General features: G+C 30.9%; 1 long non-coding RNA gene across 1 annotated transcript; it reads right to left on the bottom strand.

Moving 5' to 3' along the window:
• Positions 1-346: 346 nt before the first annotated feature.
• On the bottom strand, positions 347-5,024 carry LOC127729837 (uncharacterized). The gene is made up of 3 exons (XR_007994842.1): positions 4,926-5,024; positions 2,365-2,470; positions 347-511 (listed from the first exon to the last, which is right to left on the bottom strand). It is a non-coding gene; the product is annotated as an uncharacterized LOC127729837 (long non-coding RNA).
• Positions 5,025-6,253: the final 1,229 nt, after the last annotated feature.

Genomic DNA, 6,253 nt, shown 5'->3' with positions numbered 1-6,253 from the left:
TCTGAGAAATGAGTCTTCAGTTATAAAAAAGAAACCTTATCTCCAAGAACAAAGGCGTACAAACATAAGGATATCTTCTGAGGCACAACATAGAAGAATCCGAATTGGAAAAGAAAAGACATGAACTGAATGCGAATATATGTCACATGAATAATCAGTTAATCGTACATACGAAGCGTTGTTAACCTTTATTTGGGACGCTGGGAGCCTAAAGATTATGGATAGCCAAAATTACAATGAATACATGAATGCAAACGTAATCAAACAATCGTGTCTAACTATAAATTAACAAAGTTGTCAACTTTGCTGAAAAGATTTTTTGGAATAGACAGAACAAATAAATACATTTCAGAAAAGAAAATCTTTACTTCTGTACGAATACATGGTTTGGAAAAAGTTTCAAATGTTGTTTTTGTCTGTAGAAGAAAATACATGTGACCAGTTGACATGTCACAAGACATACCATCAGTCGATACACTTGTATTTACATCCTTTACTACATAAGTCTTCACTGAAAAAATCAAATAAGATGTGTTAAATATTGGTGTCAGTTTATTATTATACAGCTGTACTAAGCTCTATATATCAGTTATATAGAATACAAAAATGGTATCTTGGTTAGATTACAATAAATTGAAAAGACATAAGCGATATGCATTAACATAAAATCCCCTAGGGTGACTGGGGAAAAGACATAAGGTCACTCTTGGTCTTCATCCGACCGGCAGTAAAATCCTTGCCGAAGTGGGGCGTCCGTTTGGCTATTCGGGATTTGAAAATACGCAGTCACGCTGGTCAAATCCTATGCATCGTATAGAGAGAGTGTCACATAGTCCGCACGTTCAGAACCTTTGCAAGAACTCTTTTAGGGGTCCGTAGGTAGTCTGTTGCAAGACAAAAAATTAGTCTCTATCCACTATACCCTCATTTTTCAGTGGCAGTCAAAATTTCCCCGACCTTTATCCCGGACGGTCTCTATTAAGGACCTATCTATTGTGTTTTTTGTTAATTTGTCCTCCTCCTGAACATGCATGAAATATAATATATACTGGACGTAAAGCAACCAACAATCAATTAATCAATCATTAACACAAATACATCAAAATGTAAACATCAATACTTGTTAATACCTGAATAAGGTTGTTTAATGGGAAAAACAAACAACAACAAAAAAAATCAATTAAAAGATAAAATTTACAAATAAAATATGAAAATAGCACCAATGCAGCTTTCGATAAATAAACATCAAATTGGGGTCATCGTATTCGTTTACTTGCTACAAAAATAAAACATAAATTAACAGATCACTTTCTTAGACTAAATTGATCTGATGAATTTCTTTATTTAATGAAAAGTCACACATATCCTACTACTTAAGTTTGATGAACGTATACTCCATACATTAAAGCTATATAACAAGTCATACATGAGTATCTAGACTGGGGTCCTCCATTTCTGTATTGTTTAATTTTTTATGTCATTTTTCTGTATTCTTTGTATTTTTTGCATATTATTCTCTATTCTTTATATTTAAGCATCCAATTATTCTCTAATCTTTATTTATTTACCCTATTTTTCTCTATTCTTTAATCTTTTGGTCTATTTTTCAGTAGATTTTGACCCATTATTCGCTATTCTGTAAACCCCATTCAGACCCTCATGCATTTTCATATTGAGGAGCAGATGTCAGAAAAGTTAACCTGATACCCAGTGCTTACAAACTACCAAGTTTAAGATCAATCAGCAATAACTGGCTAACATGGTCTTATAATAATCTACACTCGAGATAAAAAAAATTAAAACGACAGATGTATGCATGCAAAGGTATATTACCAAAAGTTATAATTGAATAAAAACCACTAGAAAGTAAATAGATATATCGGCAAGACGATTAAAACACTTTCGATTGTGTTATTGTTTAAAGTAACCTTTAAATCAATCCATATTATATTTTCGAATGCCACAATTTTTGGAAAGTGTCTGATTTGTTGTAAGAAAATTTGATGTTAAGCACATAATTAAATGTAATTCTGTTCAGTAAGTTAAAGATTAACTTGAACTTGTCATTGAAAAGAAACGTTAACTTAGAATTTAACATCTTGGAAGCTCTATCTAGTTAGAAACATAAAAATTTGAAATCACCGAAGTGGAACAGGTATATAAACAACAGAGGCCGCAGCGAAACAAGATAAGATTCAAGGGGCGACTGCAATCTTCTTTCAAAGGTTTTTGATACTTCTTATTTACAGCCGAAAATAACGAAAAATCAGTAAAATTATCAGAATAGTGTATACAATTCGCTTGTATAGATTTCGTAGATCGAAGAATCCCCCTATCCTCAAAGACACACAAATGTATACTTACCAGCATCTTTTGTTGCTTGGACAATTATGATTGTCGCATGGACTAATAATACAAGGCGTTAACCCAAGATCCGGACAACCACTACATCTTTGACACGTGGATATACCTTCAATTTATACAGACAATAGTATATAATGAGTGACGATATATATATTACAGATAATTGCTCTGTATACAATCAAATCTATCATTATATGTATTTTATAAGATGTTCATCAATCTAAGACAGCCATAGTAAAGAAAAGATTTAGAGCTATTATATAAATCCATGTTGACCAAAAGTTGTGTTGACATCTTTGACAATTTTGTTAAGTTGTTTACTCAAGCATTGTTGTTAAGATTGATATCTGAAGACAATTATTAGGCGGAGTTTCAGTCTGTTTACAATATACGACAATTTGATTGGACAATGACTTTTATGATATTGTTTCAAGTAATGAATATGGCCTTGAAACACTATATGTATACATCCTTTAAAAGAGATGTATCTGCTGTACAAAAACTTAATTTCGACCAGCTGATATAGACTTATTTCAATAAGGTTAGTCAAGGAATTGTCGCATGTCTCAGATATACAATTCGTTGGGTTTTTTTGTTTGTTTTTCATCATATAAATGCTAACTTTTTGTTCTTTTTCATTTGGAGATTAAAAATAGATTACACATGTTGATATGTTCAAAGAGATTAAAAAAGGTTCTATAAAATATGAATCAAATTGGGAATAGCAAACTTATACTTTAAGTGTTTAACAAATTCATTATTCAGCTGATTTAAATGGTTTATAAATTGACTCAAAAGTAAAGCAGGTAGCAGATTTAAAATCTAGTGATCAATATAATGGTGTGAAAATTACATTTATTGTAAACTTATTACATGTATATATCCACTTTTACCCGCATCAATTAGAAATATTGGTATTTCGGGTGATTTTCTTGTAAGATGTTTGAATTTGAATTATTGGCTTGCATTGGCAATGTGCTAATGGTCAATGCATTTTTAGTAACAAAGGGAACACACTAACACAAATATTTGTGTATTACTCTTGAATTAATAACAATAAAAACAGTATTTATAAATCCCAAACTCTGTTTTGCCTTCATTTAAATTTTTAAGTATGCTGCAAGAAATGAAGATTATATTCGGATCACATTATTAACTATTTGACATACATGTTCCCCATTCTGAAAATAAAATGGTTCTATTAAATGTTTATGATGATCTAATTTATAAAATATTTGAAAGGAAATTCTCCTTGATATATATATATATATATATATATATATATTACCAAACTCATTTGGGTTTCGTAATTTGAGACCCAAAAGCTGAAATACTTGACAAAGCCTTAACAATCAATTGACAGCAATTAACATTTTTAATGTGTTTTTTTTTGTATTTGTATGTAAGGAATTTTGTTTCGCTTTTTTTGTTTGCGTTTTTCAATACCATAGCAAATATAATCATTAAATCAAATCGTGTTATATTATATACAGACTGAATCTCCGAATATCTATTGTCTTCAGATGTCAATCTTCATAACAATACTTAGGCAAACTAAGTTTGCAAGCACTTCAACCAAAGTTTTGGGCAACATGGATTCGTATAATAGATTTTCAAAAGATGTGAATTTTTCATAGGGAGTTCCAAAAACTATGTATGCCTTTTTTACAATGATACCATTATACGTATTTTACTAAACAAAAATGTCTTAGTGGTAGTCACGTATAGACACACGATAAGCACGTGAAAATGTTGAATCCTAGAAGAGGTTTTCTCAGTGATAATTGTAATGATTGAAAGAAAAACATGATCATTTAAAATTCAAAGAAGAAATGTGAATATTGTCTTTCGTTACATTGTTCATGTTCTTGCTTTTGTAGTTGCAGAGGGTAATAATAAGATCTAAATTTAAAGAAGATTTCACAGCTTTTCGGATAATTTAATTAATCCGGCAAAATAATATAAATAAAAAAAACTACCTCAGAAAGATGATGTGTTCTGATTGGAATGATACGTAATTATGTACATTGTTTAAATAAGGCTTGTGGTTAAAGAGATTAAAAGTGTAGTAAAACATATTGATAATGTTCGACCCACGCCCTTTTTTTATCAACTTTTTACCTGTTTCTTCTTGAAGAGTGCGGTAAAAAGTGTCAACTTTGACGGTAAACAAAAGCATGTGCATGTATCAGATGTAGTCTTTTCATATCTGAAGGGCGTCAGCTCCGAAGATATGAGACGACTATATCTGATTAACATAGAAGTAATAAATACTTATTTTATCTTTTCTTTTTCTTAAAAGAGCAATTAGTTTTGATAAAACAGGAATAGTGTCATTATCTCAAATTTTCCAGATGCAGTAACGCTTTCAGAAGATGTTATGGATTTGGAAGGAAATCTTAATTGCGTCTATTTTTCTATCATCATATTGATACCGTATCTGTGCTTTTTTATGGCAATATGAATCCCTGTACTATCTTGTCTTTTCTGGTTTAATTGCCAAAGCCTGAAGTTTTTGCTGATAAATAATAGAACATTGATGTAAGTAATGATAAACATACCTGCATTCAGTACCACGAGAAGTGAAAAAGTTAAAATAAGTTTCCACATTCTGACGTTACGTTTTCCTAGTTCTTTATTGATATAAATATAAAGATTAAAATGTATACCATAAATGTTTGTTTACAGTTGTATTTTATACAAAAAGTTCATCATTATAATTATGCCTCTAGGCTATCTTAGCAAAACATTTCCAAGAAAATACTTTTCTCGGTAGTATTATGTGGTCAAGGTATATTTCCAGGAATTGCTTGTTATTTGAATATTTGAAGATTGTTTACATAGAAGCTAGTAAATATGTAAATAATAGATATAGGAAGATGTGGTATGAGTGAAGTATGTACATTCAGCCAAATGAAAAAGCATTGTAAATAGAAAAAAAAATGCTAATTCAATAGAAAAAAGCTCAGCAAAATGGCAGTAACAACAGAAAAACAAAAACAAAAAAAAACAGCCAGAAAGAAAGAAAACCAATATACAAAACATTTTTTTTCTAACAGCTAATTTCCAATCCATTTTGACCAAAACTTTGGTTGACGTGCTTGCAAACTTAGTTAGGATGTTTGCCTAAGTATTGTAATGAAGATTGACATCTAAGATCACTCCCTGTTTTGGTAGGGTTCGTGTTGCCCAGTCTTTAGTTTTTATGTTGTGTTTTGTATAATGTTGTTTGTCTTTTGGTCTTTTTCTTCTTTTTTTTACCATGGCGTTGTTAGTTTATTTTCGACTTATGAGTTTGATATATTTTGCCTCTCTTTTTCAAGACATGAAGCAGACTTAATTGAATTGTACTGCTGGGCTATCTGGACTATCAGTCCCCGAGGGTATCATCAGCTCAGTAGTCAGTACTTCGGTACTGACATGATTTATACCAAACCTTTCTAAAATTGTCCGTTAATAAATTTTGAAATTATTAGAAACTAAGGTTTCAACTCCCTCAGGCAAAGTTCACCTAAGATGGATTTGGCTATTTTAAAGTCTTTTTTAGTAATATAGTTCTTCAACTGTTTCGGTTCTTATACATACTTGGCTTTCAAATATCCGGCTTTGAGCGTTCCTGATGAAGGTAAATCCGGAACAGCGCTTCGGACGCATGAAATTTATAATGTGTTGTTTTCATTTTTTGCATCCTTTATTTCAAGTTAAATGGGATAGATGCGTTCAACATAGTCAATAAACTTTGAATTATTTAGTAAGAGGACATCATCTACATTGTATATTGATGAACATAAGATTAAAGGATAATGCTAGCTTCTTTTCATTCTTTCGTAAAAGCTCCTGTATGAAATCTGCCTCATATGAATAAAGGAACAATTCGGCAAGAAGAGGG

The sequence above is a fragment of the Mytilus californianus genome, unplaced genomic scaffold (assembly GCF_021869535.1).
Source record: "Mytilus californianus isolate M0D057914Y unplaced genomic scaffold, xbMytCali1.0.p SCAF_2, whole genome shotgun sequence".
Classification (NCBI taxonomy): domain Eukaryota; kingdom Metazoa; phylum Mollusca; class Bivalvia; order Mytilida; family Mytilidae; genus Mytilus; species Mytilus californianus.
Note: the sequence above shows the minus strand (reverse complement) of the source record. Positions and strands in the feature narration are given on the sequence as shown.